Genomic DNA, 18,442 nt, shown 5'->3' with positions numbered 1-18,442 from the left:
TTTCATTGATGAGTGAATTGCTACATGAACAACTACTAATAGCTATTTCTCCTTCCCTGCTTCATTAACGACTTGTACAAAATTATTTAATCTCTGCTGTTTCTTTTGAGGGTATCGAATTTTCATTTTTGAGACACGACATTTCCCGGTCGCGTGCTTCTGCATGTAACTGTGCAACATCGCCCATGAGAACGACAGGGAAATTATCGTGTGTTTAGCCCACATCTTTAACAATGATGTCTCAAGAGGAAATTTTCACATTCGTTCTATTTGTGTTCAAGTAAATGTAAGTGGTAGAGAAGCTAGAAAATAGGAAAAGCGAACTGCTAAGGCTCAATCTAGATATAGGGGGATCAATGAAGTGAAGTGGAAAGAAGACAAGAAATTCTGATCAGATGAATATAGGGTAATGTCAATAGCACCAGAAAATTGTATAAAGGGAGTAGGATTCGTTGTGAATAGGAAGGTAAGGCAGAGAGTGATTCATTGTGAAATGTTCAGTGACTGGGTTGTTCTCATCAGAACAGACAGCAAACCAACGCTGACAACGATAATTCAGTTATAAATGCCGACGTCAGAAGCTGAAGAAGAAGAGACAGAGGAACTGTATGAGGATATTGAACGGGTAATTTAGCACGTAAAGGAAGATCAAAATCTAATAGTTATTGTGGATTGGAATGCGGTGGTAGGTGAAGGAGTGGAAGAAAGGGTTACAGGAGAATATGGGCTTGGTACTAGGAATGAGGGAGGAGAAAGACTAATTGAATTCGCCAATAAATTCACCTAGTAATACCGAATACCCTGTTCAAGGATGACAGGATGAGGAGGGGGTATAAAACTTCCTGGCAGATTAAAACTGTGTGCCGGACCAAGACTCGAACTCGGACCTTTGCCTTTTGTGGGCAAGTGATCTATTATCTGAGCTACCCAAGCACGACTCACGCCCCGTCCTCACAGCTTCACCTCTGCCTGTACCTCGCCTCCTTCCTTCCAAACTCCACTGAAGCTCTCCGCTGCAGAGTGAATCTCTCATTCAGGAGGAGGCATACGAGAAGTTCGAAAACGCAGGGAGATGCGGGAAGATTTCGTTAAATGACATTATGGTCAGGTAGAGGTTTCGAAATCAGATGTTGGATATAAGGCGTACCCAGGAGTAGATATAGACTCAGATCACAATTTTGTAGAGTAGGCTGAAGTTTAAGAGATTAGTCAGGAAGAATCAGTGCGCAAAGAAGTGGGATACGGAAGTACTAAGAAATGACGAGACACACTTGAAGTTCTCTAAGTCTTTAGATACAGCAATAAGGAATAGCTCAGTGGCAAGTACAGTTGAAGAGGATTGGACATCTCTAAAAGGGCAATCACAGAAGTTTGAAAGGAAAACATAGGTACAACGAAGGTACCTGCGAAGATACCATGATTAAGTGAAGAAATACTTCAATTGCTCGATGAAAGAAGGAAATACAAAAATGTTCAGGGAAATTAGGAATGAAACAAATCTGAAGAGCAAGGAAGCTAAGGCCCAACGGCCGCATGAAAAATGTGAAGTAATCGAAAAAGAAGTGGTTGTCGGAAAGACTGACTCAAGGTATAGAAAAGTCAAAAGAACCTATGGTGAAATTAAAAGCGAAGGTGTAAACATTAAGAATGCCATGTGAATTCCTGTGTTAAAAGGAGAGGAGAGAGCGGATAGGTGGAAAGAGTACATCGAAAGCCTAATGAGGGGAAGGATTTGTCCGGTGAAGTGATAGAAGATGAAACTGGAGTCAGTAGGGAAGAGATGGGGGATCCAGTATTACAATCACAATTTGAAAGAGCTTTGGAAGACTTAAGATCTAATAAGGCAGAATGGATAGACAACACTCCATCACAACTTCTAAATTCACTGGGGAAGTGGCACAAAACGACTATTCACAGTGATGTGCAGAATATATGAGTCTGCGATATACCATCTGACTTTAGGAAAAACATCATCCACACAGTTCCGAAGGTTGCAAAAGCTGACAAGTGCGAGAATTATCGCACAGTTAGCTTAACAGCTCATGCGTGAAGGTCGCTGACGAGAATAATGTACAGAAGAATGGAAAAGAAAATTGAGTGTGTTGGATGACGACCAGGTTGGCTTTATAAAATGTAAAGGCGCCAGAGAGGCTGTTCTGACGTTGCGGTTGAGAATAAAGCTAGATTAAAGAAAAATCGAAATAATTTAATAAAATTTGTCGACATGGGAGAAGCATTCGACAATGTAAATGGAGCAAGACGTTCGAAATTCTGAGAAAAACAGGGGTAAGCTATAGGGAAATACGGGTAATACACAATATGTACAAGAGCCAAGAGGGAACAACAAGAATGAAAGACCAAGAACGAAGTGCTCAGATCAGAAAGGGTGGAAGACAAGTATGTAGTCTTTCACCCTTATTGTTCAATCTACATACATCGAAGAAGCACTAATGAAATAAAATTAAGGTTCAAGAGTGGTATTAAAATTCAAGGTGAAAGAACATCAATGTTAAGATTCGCTGATAAAATTGCTATCCTCAGCGAAAGTGAAAAAGAATTACTTGACCTGCTGAATGGAATGAACAGTCTAACGAGTGCAGAGTATGGATTGAGAGTAAATCGGAGAAAGACGAAAGTAATGAGGAGTAGCAGAAGGGAGAACAGCGAGAAACTTAGCATCAGGATCTATGGTCACAAAGTAGATGAAGTTAAGGAATTCTGCTACCCAGGCAGCAAAATAACCAATGACGGGCGGAGCAAGGACGACATAAAAAGCAGACCAGAACTGGCAAAAAGGACATTCCTGGCCGACAGAAGTCTACTAATCTCAAACATGGGCCTTGATTTGAGAAACAAATTTATGAGAATGTACGTTTAGAGCACAGAATTGTAAGGAAGTGAAACATTAACTGTGGGATACCGTAACAGAAGGGAATCGAAGCATCTGAGATGTGGTGCTACAGAAGAAGGTTGAAAATTAAGTAAACTGATAAGGTAAGGAATTAGGAGGTTCTCCATAGAATTGGCGAGGAAATCAATATAGGCCGGCCGATGTGGCCGAGCGGTTCTAAGCGCTTCAGTCTGGAACCGCGCTACCGCTACGGTCGCAGGTTCGAATCCTGCCTCGGGCAAGGATGTGTGTGAAGTCCTTAGGATAGTTAGATTGAAGTAGTTCTAAGTTCTAGGGGACTGATGACCTCAGATGTTAAGTCCCATAGTACTCAGAGCCATCTGAACCATTTTTTGAAAGGAATATATGGAAAATACTGACGAGAGACAGGATGGTTAGACATCTCTTAAGACATCTCGGAATAACTTCCGTTGTACTAGAGGGAGCTGTAGAGGGTTAGAACAGTAGAGAAAGACAGAGATTGGTATACATCCTGCAGATAATTGAAGACGTAGTTTGCAAGTGCTAATCCGAGATGAAGATGGCTGTGGAGAGGAATTCGTGACAGGACGAGTCAAATAAAATGAGTCAGAAGCCTGACGATTCAAAAATGAAAGAAAAGTAGTCATCATTATGTCGACAAACAAATTCTTTAATTTGTCAAATTTAATCGCCTGTCACCAGAAAACTACACTCACTACTATTCTAAAGAAAAGAACGCGAAAAATCTTCGTATCTGGTAACCCTGCTCACGCCAAGACGTCGCATGATCTTTAACGCTAGGATATTGTTGTGAGAACACGGCAAGACTATGCTCCATCACAGAAAAGGCGCGCTCTGTACCGAAAGTTCCGGAAGCCAGCGATAAGTAAAGAGTGCAGTACTCAGACGTTATGTGACATCAAAGATAGTTGTACTGCTAGCAATAAACATAGGATGAACTTATAGGACTAACGTGAAGTTTATAAAGTAAGTAAAGAGATGAGCTGTTGACTATAAATACCTGTCAGGTAATACACTCCTGGAAATGGAAAAAAGAACACATTGACACCGGTGTGTCAGACCCACCATACTTGCTCCGGACACTGCGAGAGGGCTGTACAAGCAATGATCACACGCACGGCACAGCGGACACACCAGGAACCGCGGTGTTGGCCGTCGAATGGCGCTAGCTGCGCAGCATTTGTGCACCGCCGCCGTCAGTGTCAGCCAGTTTGCCGTGGCATACGGAGCTCCATCGCAGTCTTTAACACTGGTAGCATGCCGCGACAGCGTGGTTGTGAACCGTATGTGCAGTTGACGGACTTTGAGCGAGGGCGTATAGTGGGCATGCGGGAGGCCGGGTGGACGTACCGCCGAATTGCTCAACACGTGGGGCGTGAGGTCTCCACAGTACATCGATGTTGTCGCCAGTGGTCGGCAGAAGGTGCACGTGCCCGTCGACCTGGGACCGGACCGCAGCGACGCACGGATGCACGCCAAGACCGTAGGATCCCACGCAGTGCCGTAGGGGACCGCACCGCCACTTCCCAGCAAATTAGGGACACTGTTGCTCCTGGGGTATCGGCGAGGACCATTCGCAACCGTCTCCATGAAGCTGGGCTACGGTCCCGCACACCGTTAGGCCGTCTTCCGCTCACGCCCCAACATCGTGCAGCCCACCTCCAGTGGTGTCGCGACAGGCGTGAATGGAGGGACGAATGGAGACGTGTCGTCTTCAGCGATGAGAGTCGCTTCTGCCTTGGTGCCAATGATGGTCGTATGCCTGTTTGGCGCCGTGCAGGTGAGCGCCACAATCAGGACTGCATACGACCGAGGCACACAGGGCCAACACCCGGCATCATGGTGTGGGGAGCGATCTCCTACACTGGCCGTACACCACTGGTGATCGTCCAGGGAACACTGAATAGTGCACGGTACATCCAAACCGTCATCGAACCCATCGTTCTACCACTCCTAGACCGGCAAGGGAACTTGCTGTTCCAACAGGACAATGCACGTCCGCATGTATCCCGTGCCACCCAACGTGCTCTAGAAGGTGTAAGTCAACTACCCTGGCCAGCAAGATCTCCGGATCTGTCCCCCATTGAGCATGTTTGGGACTGGATGAAGCGTCGTCTCACGCGGTCTGCACGTCCAGCACGAACGCTGGTCCAACTGAGGCGCCAGGTGGAAATGGCATGGCAAGCCGTTCCACAGGACTACATCCAGCATCTCTACGATCGTCTCCATGGGAGAATAGCAGCCTGCATTGCTGCGAAAGGTGGATATACACTGTACTAGTGCCGACATTGTGCATGCTCTGTTGCCTGTGTCTATGTGCCTGTGGTTCTGTCAGTGTGATCATGTGATGTATCTGACCCCAGGAATGTGTCAATAAAGTTTCCCCTTCCTGGGACAATGAATTCACGGTGTTCTTATTCCAATTTCCAGGAGTGTATTTTAATTCTGTCGCAGTTTAAACAAGTTTTAAAGTAGTATCGCTTAAGAACCAATCTGGCGCTGCTTCACATTTTCCAATTCAGTACAAAATTTACTGACGACCGCGTATGGTGCTGTGTCCTTCCCCGTAGCTGAGTGGTGTAGATGGCCGCCATGCGGAAGACCCGGGCTCTTTTTCCCTGTACTGCCAGGGAGTTCTCCTTCATGGGAGGACTGGAACTGGGTGCACTCAGCCTGGTGATCCCTGTTTATGGAATTAACGTGAATGAGAAATTGGGGCACTGGTTGGGCTTACCCGACAACTGCCAAGAGGCGGGTGTGCTCAACCCACGGTCGTCCGTACTGTATCCTCATGAAGCCGTTGACTGATGGGTGATACGGCAGTCGCTCGGGTTCCAGTGTCCCATCTGCGGTTAGAACGGCGGTGCTTATTTTTCAAGATGGTGGTTCAGTCTCCAATTCATCTTGTGTATAAATTATGTAATATCTGAAGTCGTGGGATTTTATAATTCTGAAGCCTTGTGGTACCTCACATTTTATTTAGAGTTTGATATTTAGTGAAGGAATCATCGATATGGCATCGTGAAATTGAAATTTTTTTTCTTTCTCGGGTCTCACGCAAAAATGACGCATTGATGCCTGTAATATAATTTTGCAATGATCATTTAATAACTGATACTGAACATACGTTACGAAACATGTGGTGAATTAAATTTTGTTGACAGTGGAATAGTAAATATCAAACACATTAGAAATAGAAGAGATTTCTATCAGATGTTTAAAAGTCATCTAAAGGGCTACCAAGCTCCAAGTATTTGCTTCACAAATGAAAATGGTAAAGTAGGTCTAAGCAACAGCCAGAATTATGAAATACTAAGAAAGTACTTTGAAAAATTATTGAACTGTGAAGAACCAAACTGTAAGCTAGAATTTCCAGATCTCCATGAAAATACAGAAGCAGATCCACCACCCACAACTGAATAAATTGAAGAAGCAATAAGTACCCTGAAAAACAGCCAGTGGAGAAGATTATATTACAGCTGGATTTATTAAATGGTCTCAATCAAAAATGATAACTAACCTTCGTTCGAAAAATACTTGGGCCACCAAAAAATATAGAGGTATGGAAATTAAGAGGCAATGAAGAAGTTTATCGCAGCATAGACAAAGTAAATGAAACACTACGAAAGAGGCGACTACTATTTTTGGACACTTATACAGAATGAACAGCAACAGGTTAACCAAACAGAATTTTAAATATCTTTGGGAGAAGATTTCAACAATAGCCTGGATTGAAGAAGTTATGAAAGAAACAGCATAAGTGAAAAAGATGCAACAGAATGAGAGATTTTCAAGAGGAAAGTGTTAAAAATGGAAAGATTCCACGGGAGGAGGGAGAAGAAGACAGAGTCAAAATGGTCCTAGGAGAGAAAAAGGGTAAATAGTGAAAAGATGAAAGAATACTGGAGGAAAAAGAAAGAACAACAAAGAAGGATGCATTGAAATTGGTGCGTGGCCCTTAGATGACCGAAACGAAGAAAGAAGGAAGGAAGAAGAGATGCATCCGCGAATTGCGAATATGATTAGACATCAGGTGTAAAATTGTTTAGTGCCTCATGTAAATTTGTGCTGGACCAGGACTCGAGCCATGATTTTCCACTTAACGCGAGAGATCGCCTTAACCACTTCAGCTGTGCGTGTGTGCCTCCTGGACCGATCCAAACCCCCATATGTCGCCGTGTCGACGTGCCTCACTGCTCGCACAGTTTCTGTGATTCCTATACAGCGAGGGATATTATTACTATCGTCATATTGAGCTGCCTTGGCATGTAATTGAATTTTCCGATCTCTGTGCCTTTACAGAGTCTGCATAGTACTGTGAAATGTCTTTCACACGTGTATGAGAGGGAGACATGTGTGCATGCGTGAAGGATAACATTCTTATCGGGTATGCAGCCGGATCATAACGTCATCTTGACACAATATTTCAGCGGCCAACTGACCGCCATCTTCAGGTGAGAGTGCTGGTACACGATCTCGCCGAACTGACTTCTCAGCGCAAGCGGCGACCCCTATATAGGCAGCAGAAGGCCCACAACGCGTGCGCGAGAAGATGCCGTAACTCCCCTCTAGTGCAAGTAAACATACAGCGCCCCAGTGGTGGAAACAGGCGAAACACATACCGTTGTTTTTTAATGTCTGATAACAGAGGGTTCCAAGTCTTACTTAAAAGGTAACCCTCGTCTCTATTAATAAAATTTTCAGATAATCGAATCTCTATGGATTCTTTTAAAACACAGTCCCAATAGCGAGATACAGGGGCAACCATTTGTGCCTCGTCATACAGCGTTCTATGTCCCTCGGTGAGACAGTGCTCCGCCAGTGCAGATTTCTCAGGCTGAAACAAGCGTGTGTGCCGTCTGTGCTCAACACATCGGTCCTGAATGGTCCGGATTGTCTGACCAATATAAGCCTTCCCACAGTGGCAAGGGGTCTTATACACACCGGGCTTCCTCAGACCCAAGTGATCCTTAACTGAGCCAAGAAACGCTCTAATCTTGGCTGGCGGACGAAAAGTACTTTTGATATGATATCTTTTTAGAATTCTTCCTATTTTCGAGGAAACGCTCCCAGGAAAAGGTAGAAAAGCCACCGATTTGCAGGTATCTTCTGGTGGTTCAGGCGAAGGTCCAAACTGGAAAGCACGACAGATCTGTTTGTCTGTATAGCCATTCTGCTTGAACACAACCTTGAGATGGTCCACTTCTTGTGTCAAACTTTCTCCATCTGAAACGGCATAAGCTCTTCTCGCCAACGTCCGCAGGACCCCCGTACGCTGTAACGATGGATGACAGCTAGAAGCATGCTGGTAACGGTCCGTGTGCGTAGGCTTTCGATAAACACTGTGTCCCAATGCTTGCGCTGAGAAGTCAGTTCCGGCGAGATCGTGTACCAGCACTCTCACCTGAAGATTGCGGCCAGTTGGACCGCTGAAATATTGTGTCAAGATGACGTTATGAAAATGGCCCTGAGCACTATGCGACTCAACTTCTGAGGTCATCAGTCGCCTAGAACTTAGAACTAATTAAACCTAACTAACCTAAGGCATCACACACATCCATGCCCGAGGCAGGATTCGAACCTGCGACCGTAGCGGTCACGCGGTTCCAGACTTAAGTGCCTTTAACCGCACGGCCACACCGGCCGGCTGACGTTATGATCCGGCTGCACAACCGAGAAGAATATTATCAATTATTACGCCGGGAAAGCCTTCGGAGTCACATGTGTGACGGACATTGCGTGTTAATGAACAGATACTGTAAAAATACAGGAATTGCTGTAAAAATACAGGAATTGCTAAATTGAAAACTTGGAAATGATGAGAGTTATTCGATAAGCAAGTACGAATCCACAAAACAGACCAGTTGGACCTTACCGCCGCTTTTATTGAATTTTATTATTGCCCAGTGAGAGAAGGGTAGGATAGCAGTAGATGAGCATCACGCGATACTTTTTATTCGAATATTGTCTTCAGCTCTAGAGTGGCAATTAGTTACTTTCTAGCGTTTCTGTTTCGTCACTGATGAGCGCTGACACCTTAAATTGAAAGGAAATTAATCTGTGTCCTGAACACATGGCCTTCCAAGTACACAGTCTCCTAACTACATCGAAAATCGCATGACTCACTTTTGGGGCAATAGTAACGTAAATCAACAATATTTTTTTAAGAAATTCGTCAGTATGACTATACATATTAAGTGACTTCTTACTTGTTGTGATCCCTCCAAAGAACCGTTTGGTTTCCCATCTCTAGAAGTTAGTCAGTGGTTGCGCCTCCACTGTTTCAGTGTACATGTAATGCACACGCTGATGAATTCTGTGTGTAGATAAACTTGTCCTCGGGAATATTGCGATTTATCTTTACGCCCATGGAAATTCTTTTCCTGCCGGTGCCATTTTTCTAAAACACGGAGACAAATTCGTTTACGTGCCAGTCGGGTTCAAAAAGCAAACGAATTTATCCGCACGTCTGGTGTTCGTGCCTGTTGTTTGGCGTGAATGGATGGCGTTTCGAAGCGGAGAGAATAAACGCGATTAATCTTAGATCGCCTCGCCGCGGCGCGGAGCCCTGCCCGCGTCCTGGCGCGCGCGTCTTTGTGGCGACTGTTCTCAAGTAGTTTTTCGCAGCTGCGTCGACAGAACGTAGGCGAGCTGACAGCTGTCTGACTTAACATCTGATTGCGGCGCCTAGAGACGTACGCTAAATGATAATCCCTTTTCTCACGGTAGTTTACTGCACTTCTAAAATTACATTTCACTGAGACTACGAACGGAATCAGATGATCTCTGCTTAGAGAGACAGAACCAAGCTGACAAACGTGGTGTACTGCATCGACGAATTAAGATCTGAGGCACCCAAGTTGACGTATCTCTTTGGAATTTCGTCATCACTTTGAGAGGTAGCTCGTTGTCTGTTGGATCTTTCACTTCTTCAAACACAAGCAAGTCGCCCGTTGTTCCCGGTGCGCAACGGAGCGCTCACCGTGGTTTGACTCTGGAAAAGTAACCGGGACTCGGGTCGTCACAGGATATCCATAATGAAAATATCAAAGTTTATAAGCAATAATTAATTATTTTTAACACTATGTGGCCCTGCGATTAGCTTCTCTAAGCTCCGTTCATCGTACTCATAACGAATCTGTTGTAAGGAGTTACGTAAAAGAGCTCACCAGCAACATGGCGGTCACTCCTTTAACACAATGGTTGCTTCGTAGTGCTGTAGGGACGTTAGAACCGGTGCCAAGCGGTCATGTCTCTCTCCGGTGCCGAAGTAGCTCAAGGCAGTGAAGTCATGCACATAAGCCAGTCATTTGTAAAGTATCAGCTAGCACTGTTGGTAAAATATCGGTATATAGATATTTATTCCAAAAAATATCGTTATTTATTGGTGACATCATATTCTCCGTTACACAGACACATCGATGTTGTAATGGCTGTATCGATTGTCAAAATTTTTGTTTTATATTATTTTTTCGCAATTTTCGGTAAATATTTGTTTTGAAATTTTAGTAGAACATAAAGTTTACTTTCACTGTATGAAGGAGTCTTACAACTTTCTGAGCTTTCATGCCGTCCAGTCTGTCTCTTTGGCTGTGTGAATCAAGTACAGGTAGCACAAAGAAGAAGTCCGATTGAACTTGGGGGAGGGGGGGGGGGGTTAGTGGTGTAAATGGGATAACAATTTTTAATGCAACTAGAGTGCTGCTTCTTCACATCGGCATTCTCCAAAAACAGCTGCAGAAAATGATGAACAAAAATGTAAATGACAAGATTGGTCTTTTCTGTGGGGGCAGGCGTGTGGGGGAAATGCTGACGTTATCGGCGCTCGGCGCTACCAACGGAAACTACAACCTTAACTTCAGCACGCTATTTTGACACTACAACTGCTAGGTCACTTGCGTTGGCTGTGAAAAAAAGCAGGGAATTCCACATGAACGATTCTATACAAATCCGATATGTAACGAAACCGTATAACGGACCCAACGGACACCTGTTATTGTGCCACTTACATGCCGTTACCATTGTTAGCAAAGTGGTTACCACTAAGCGTGATGGTGCGTCGGATTTCTTTCAATTCTTGCTCTAAGGGGGATAGGCAGGCTGCTAGTTTGTTGATGTACAGAATATCTAATAATAAATCAATTCTTAAGTATACTGCTCTAAAACCGGCAGTGTATTTACAATGTTTAGCCGATATTTTTATAGGCCGGCATGTGTATATTTTTTCCACCGATATGTCGATATGTAAAAGCTTCTTTACAATATATCGAGGCACGATGAAGACCGTTTTTGAACATAGATATATCGATTTCGCGATATTTTCAAAAATATCAACAGTCCTGTTATCAGCACAGTAAGAAGGGATGACATGGAGACGTGACAGAATGGCAGAAATGAAATGTAGTGTTAGCACGTGCCCGTGACCACACACCCCAATGAAACTGGATGATTTGTTTGTGTATGAACGTGGACTGTCCAATGTTATTATAGAGAATGGCGTATCACTCGCAACCATGTAACACTGCGTAATAACAGTGGTCGTATAAAGATCGTAACCGGCAGTGACCGGAGACATCACGACTTGCCTGTGATAATCGGTTTAAAAAACTACAGGAATTGCAGCTGTCAGTGAATGCAGGACTGTCTCAAAAAGTATCCCAGCGAACACTGCGAAAGCGGCCTCATGCAATGGACGTATCCAGACGGGTATTTTAAAAAAGGCCGTTGCTCACATTAGCACATAACGCTGCTTGTATTCAGAGTACCAATCAGCACAGAATCTGAATGGAGGAGTGTACTGTGGCCACTTTTGTCTTTTCAAAGGATTCCAAGTGTCGATTACACCGACGACCCAATGAAGCGTTCAACTAACATTATTTGGTGTGTGTAGTTCAGGACGGAGGTGTTTCTGTGACGTTTTTGGGGAGTGTCTCGCACTATTACTTGAACCCATCCATTCAGGCTGCTGCGAACATGAACTGGAATGTTTATTTCTAAATTCTACATAACCGAGTCTTGCCATTTCATCTACATCTTCATGACGAATATGTTTTGGATATTCCCGTCTTCCAAGATGGCGACAGCCCTATTCGCACATCTGCACACATACATTCATGTTCTGATGAACCATCAGGCAGTCTACTACACCTCAACTGACCCGCTAAATCACCCATAAAAGGGATGTGGAACTACACTGAAGCGCCAAAAAAACTGGAATAGTGATGCATCTTCAAATACAGAGATAGGTAAACAGGCAGACCGCGGCGTTGCGGTCGCTAACGCCTGTGTAAGACAAGTGTGTGGCACAGTTGTTGGATTGGTTACTGCTGCTACAATGGCAGTTTATCAAGATTTAAGTGAGCTTGAATGTGGTGTATAGTTGGCGCATGAGCGATGGGACACAGCATCTCCGAGATAGCGATGAAGTGGGGATTTTCCCCTACGATCATTTCACGAGTGTACAGTGGATATCAGGAATCCGATGAAACATCAAATCCTCGACGTCGCTGCAGCCGGAAAATGATCCTGCAAGATCGGGACCAACAACAACTGAAGAGAATCGTTCAACATCACAGAAATGCAACCCTTCCGCAAATGGCTGCAGATTTCAATGCTGGGCCATCAACAAGTGTCAGCGTGCGGACCACTCAACGAAACGTCATCGATATGAGCTTTCGGAGCTGAAGACCCACTCGTGTACCCTTGATGACTGCGCGACACAAAGCTTTACCCCTCGCCTGGGCCCGTGAACACCGACAATGGACTGTTGATGACTGGAAACATGTTGCCTGGTCGGATGATTCTCGTTTCAAAATGTATCGAGTGGATGGACGTGTGCTGGTATGGAGACAACCTCATGAATCCATGGACCCTGAATGTCAGCAGGGGACTGTTCAAAGTGTGGAGGCTCTGTAATGGTGTGGGGCGTGTGCAGTGTGAGTGATATGGAATCCCTGAAACGTCTACATACGAAACTGACAGGTGACACGTTCGTAAGCATCCTGTCTGATCATCTGCGTCGATTCATGTCCATTGTGCATTCCGGCGGACTTGGACAATTCCAGCAGGATAATGCGACACCTCACACGTCCAAAATTGCTACAGAGTGACTCCAGGAACACTCTCCTGAGTTTTAACACTTCCGCTGGCAGCCAAACTCCCCAGACATGAACGTTACTAAGCATATCCGGAATACCTTGCAACGTTCTGTTCAGAAGAGATCTCCACCCAATATTAGGCAGCTGTACCATCTTTGGCTCTTCAGTGTATTTGAAACAACAGAGAAACATGGCAATCAATATTGCCGCAATTTCGTAGTTCTGTGCGATGTAATAATCAGCTTGATACGGTATACTGCCAACAACTTTAGGCGGTGTAGTACATTACAGCTTCGACGGCAGGCCTGCGCTTTGCCTGAATTTTCGTGTGTTGAGGTCGGACCTCGTGATGTACGTACCGCTGACTGAAAACGAAGAGGCAAACCCTGACCGGATTTTAATATAACACCGCCTGTCATTTTTTGATATGTTCCAAAATTTATAATTTTCTACCGCGATCACTGAAATCGATTTAGTGAATTTGTCTGCGGAACAATACCGCAATTGTATGTCAAATGAGGTCGTTTCCAAGTGTCGTCACATACTGATTACTGTGAAATGTTTGTCGTCTACTTCGTTTATAAAATGTACGTCAATGCATCACAATACCACTTATATGTAAAACTTAACGAGGAAAGTAGCTTTCGTATGAAAACTTCGAGCATACCTAGAAAGAACTGTTATAGTATGGTACAATGCAGTCTAGAAGGTAACTGAAGGAAATTCGCAATGAGACGAACAAAAATGACACTTTTATTCAAAGGCAATAATTGCACTGAAGTCCCCACGATTGAACATGTTACCCTGGACATAACAAAAGACTCAGGTTAACGGACCACAATTACTTGACAATACAGTGACTGATGAGAGACAACATTTTCTTGCAGGATTGTAGAGGGTATAAAAATCCGAAGAAAACAGGTAGAACATTAATAATTAAACACATCTGTGCCAAAATTTAGACCGAATGAGGTGGCGCAGTGGTTAACACACTGAACGCGATACGGGAGGACGACGGTTCCTTCCTTAAATCTCTTCAGGCAAATGTCGGGGTGGTTCCTTTAATAGCGGCACGATCGATTCCCTTCCTCATCCTTACCTAATCCGAAGTGACCGATGACCTAGCTGCTTGTTCCCCTCCCCCAAATAAACCAACCAACCTATCAAAATTTAGCAGTATACACTTTTCAGTTCTGCCACTTTAAGAATATTGCGTGCACTTGCTGTGTCAACACCAGATTCACGTAGTGAGTGTGGTGGATGTCTGGATATAGAACATAAAATCTACTAACAAGACATCTGAGGAAACACGAATTACAGTTGTTCGAGATCTTCCAGATGCACTGTGTGCATCGGACAGCAGCAAGATCGTTTGATTTTTCACAAGTCCGTGAGATTGATAGATAGGCCATTACGTTGCGTCATCATGTGCTTGTTTCCGTCTAGGCGAGTTTTAACGAAAGTCACTTTCAAAAAAAGGTACTGCACTGGAGAGCCTTAGCGGGAGGCTTAAAGCAGCATCTATTGACACTACATCCAAAATGTGGCCACTTGGTATCAGCAAAGAAGCGTGGCATGGTTACCTGGGATCGTCGTTAGGCGGACGTGTTTACGCCGCTCGTTGATCGCGTACACAAGCATGCTCACTGGCAGCTCCAAACAAACGTGCTGTGTGCGAGCTGCGCAGGTGCTGCGGCCTCGTTCCGTGACCGCTGGCCCTCACTCAACTCACGACCTTTGAGAAGGACTGGTGACAACTGACAGGATGTCAGAGGTGTGCTACTTCAGCGAGTACCTATTTAATGCTCCTCCAAAACTTGATTCATCTTTTGTATAAATTTTTTTTTTAAAAAAGCTTTTTCTTTTAAAATGCCCCTTTATTTTCAAGAAAGTATGGAAGAACCAATTTTTCGCCAGTTATTTGTTGGACAGATTTCAATCTATGCCTTCTCCTACAGTTTCTACCCTGTACAACTCCCTACAGTAACACTGCAGTTATTCCTTGACGTCTAAAACTTGTCCTATCATCCTGCCCTTCTGCTTATCAGTATTTTTCATATGTTCCTCTCGTCGTCGGCTCTACTAATTTCTCAGCAGTCTACCTATTTTTCAACATTCTTCTAAGCACCACATCTCAGTCGCTTCAGTTCTCTTGTTTTCCGGCTTTCCCGTAGTCCATGTCTCACTGCCATAAAATCCTCTGGTTCAAAGGTACATTTCTCAGAAATGTCTTCCTCAAATTAAGGCCTATGTTTTATACTGATAGATTTCTTTTTAGGAGGAATGCCCTCTTTTCTTCTAAATAGTCTGCTTATTATATCCTCGTTGCTCCGTCTGTCATGGATTATTTTGCTTACAAGGTTGTAGAATTCGTTCACTTCGTGTGCTTCGAGATCCACAGTTTCTGCTAGGCATCTTTACTTTCGTCTCTCTTTGTATTACCCTTAATCGTTAGCGTGTGCTCATTAGATTGTTTATGCTATTTAGCAGATCCTACAATGATTTCTCACTTTTATTGAGGGAAGCAATGTAATCAACGAATCTTATATTGATATCCTTTGACCCCGAATTTTAAAACCACTCCTGCACCTTCCTTTTATTATCGTCATTGTTTCTCCTATGTACAGATTGGGGAGCAGGGAAAAAAGATTACATACCTGTCTGATACTCTGTCTAACCTGAAAACTTCGTTCTTCGGCTTCCAGTCTTATTTTACCCTCTTGGTTTGGACACATTGTGTATTACTAGTGTTCCCCTGTAGCTTACACATGTTTTCCTGAGAATTTCTAGCATCATGCACGGTTTTAAGTTGTCTAACTCTTTTTCTAGGTCGGTAAATTCTATGAAAGTGTCTTGATTTTTCTTAAGCTTTACTTCCATTATCAATCCCTACGTCACAACAGCGTTTCTGGTGCTTTTAACTTTTCTAAAGCCAAATTCATGGTCGCCTAAGATATCCTGATTTTTTTTTAGATAGTTCCGGGTATTATTCTTGTCATAAACTTAGGTGCATCAGTTTTTAAGCTGGTTGTAGTTCTCCCTCTTATCTGGCCTTGTCTTCAGGATTGTATTAGTGGTATTCTTCCGAGAGTCTGGCAGTATCTTTCACAAACCAATTTGAATGTCGTTTGATTCGCATTATCCAAAATGACATTAGAAAGACTCAATAAATGTTATCTGTGTCTTACGCCTTAGCTGATCATAAGTCTTCCAAAGATTTGGTTATAAGACCTGAAGTTTTCGAGTTTGTGGAGACTGCGAGTTTAATTTTCAGTGCAATACTTATCTGTCTTGATCGCACACCTGTAAAATCACGACCAGTTTCGATTGCTCAAGCAGTCACCTTCAGATCTAAAATAGGCAGAACCAATTTTATTCGTAGAAATTTCTTCCTACTTACAATATGTGCTGCGTAAAAAGAACGTGACGGAGAGCATAGTACTGAAATTTCTTTGAAATGAGTAATTCGTCACATGGGCTTTGTCATTAAAACTCCTGTCTTATTGAACTTTAATGATACAATACTTGTCTGTACTACATGTGACAAGCTACTCACTGTATCGAAATTTTAATTATATGAAGGTAATTGCTTGAGCAACCAAAACAGGTCATCATTTTATAAATGTGCTATCAAGAAAAATACATTTTATGTTGAAAATTAAGATCCCGTACTCCACAAACTTGACGATGTCAGGTGTTATAAAATTAGTACCATGTCACGCAAGTGGAAATCTAAGTCGGCTATTCAAGACTAAACTGAAAACTGCCAAAGCCCATTAAGTATTATACACAAATACGCCAAAGTTAAGACCGTAAACAACAACCCCTCCCACTAGCGTAAATGAATTAAGCATGAAATTATACAGTTGCAATGGAAACTATGTACATAACGTGTCGTTACCACTGCAGTATATTTATGTTCTACAAGCTGTTGGGAATAGCCGGCCGGTGTGGCCGTGCGGTTAAAGGCGCTTCAGTCTGGAACCGCGTGACCGCTACGGTCGCAGGTTCGAATCCTGCCTCGGGCATGGATGTGTGTGATGTCCTTAGGTTAGTTAGGTTTAATTAGTTCTAAGTTCTAGGCGACTGATGACCTCAGAAGTTGAGTCGCATAGTGCTCAGAGCCATTTGAACCATTTTTTTTTGTTGAGAATAAAACTGCAAGAAAACGTATGAGTAATTCGTACAAGGCCTGTTAGCAAAAAATTTCCAACTTACGTAAAAAACATAATAATATTGAAGAAAAGATGATTAAGAATGTAAATCAGCTTAGTGACAGAATTGTTTGTCTCACGAAGCATAATTAATTAGCAATGAACGGGAACTGTTAGGCAAATGACTCCAATACAGTATCAGTCCCCATATTAATCATATTAATAACAGCAGAAACAAAAATTGCCAGCGAGACAGATAAAATGAATAAATTGAATAGAATTAACGCAGTAGTCTAAATTAAAAATATGCTAACAGTGCAAGAAGACGCCAAAATTATGAGAAACATTGATATGAGTGGAAGGGCTAAGTTTGTTCTGGGCCACATTCACCTTTCACCTCACTGGTTAACCTGCACTTGTGAGCGAATGTAGTTCGACAAATGTACCACACATCGTGCAAGACCCAACACAACGTTACAGTTAAATATTTTCACATCTAAAATGTCTGTGTTATTCATAAAAAATACGTACAATGACTGTTTCCTTTTTTCCCCACAATCAGCTAGTAAATAACACCAAAATATAGTCGTAATAGCCCAAATACTAACTGTGAATACAAAACGTAGTAGAAAGTAAACGAGCTGACCAAGCAACATTGTATGGGGAAGAAGCCGTTTGGGAAGATCTTTAATTAGTTATACCACTTGAACAGTATGTTCTCCTAATACACAAATGTAAATGCGTGCCGGCCGCGGCGGCCGAGCGGTTGTAGGCGCTTCAGTCCGGAACTGCGTGACTGCTAAGGTCGCAGGTTCGAATCCTGCTTCGGGCATGGATGTGTGTGACGTCCTTAGGTTAGTTAGGTTTAAGTTGTTCAAAGTTCTAGCGGACTGGTGACCTCAGATGTTAAGTCTCATAGCGCTCAGAGCCATTTGAACCATTTGTAAATTCGTAATGTTCTGAATATGACTGTAAATATTCCCAAAGAAAATGATGCACAAGGTTCCACACATAGAGAGCGAAGGTCAGTATCTCGGAATTATAATCCTTGCACAAAAACCAAATTATTTATCAAGTACACAAAGATTTCGAGAACAAATCGTTATATGCAAGTACAATTCAGGATTAATATACTACGTCTTAAGAAAATAAAACCAATTTAGTGCAAAACTAAAAAATATTTTGCATCAAATCTTCGCATGTATATTCCAGGGGTAGTTAAATGGTCACGCTAGTTATATATACAGGGTGGTCAAAAACAGTGATACAGGGGAAATTGAATTGAGGAATAATTGCCA

The sequence above is a fragment of the Schistocerca serialis genome, chromosome 1 (genome assembly GCF_023864345.2).
Source record: "Schistocerca serialis cubense isolate TAMUIC-IGC-003099 chromosome 1, iqSchSeri2.2, whole genome shotgun sequence".
NCBI lineage: Eukaryota > Metazoa > Arthropoda > Insecta > Orthoptera > Acrididae > Schistocerca > Schistocerca serialis.
Note: the sequence above shows the minus strand (reverse complement) of the source record.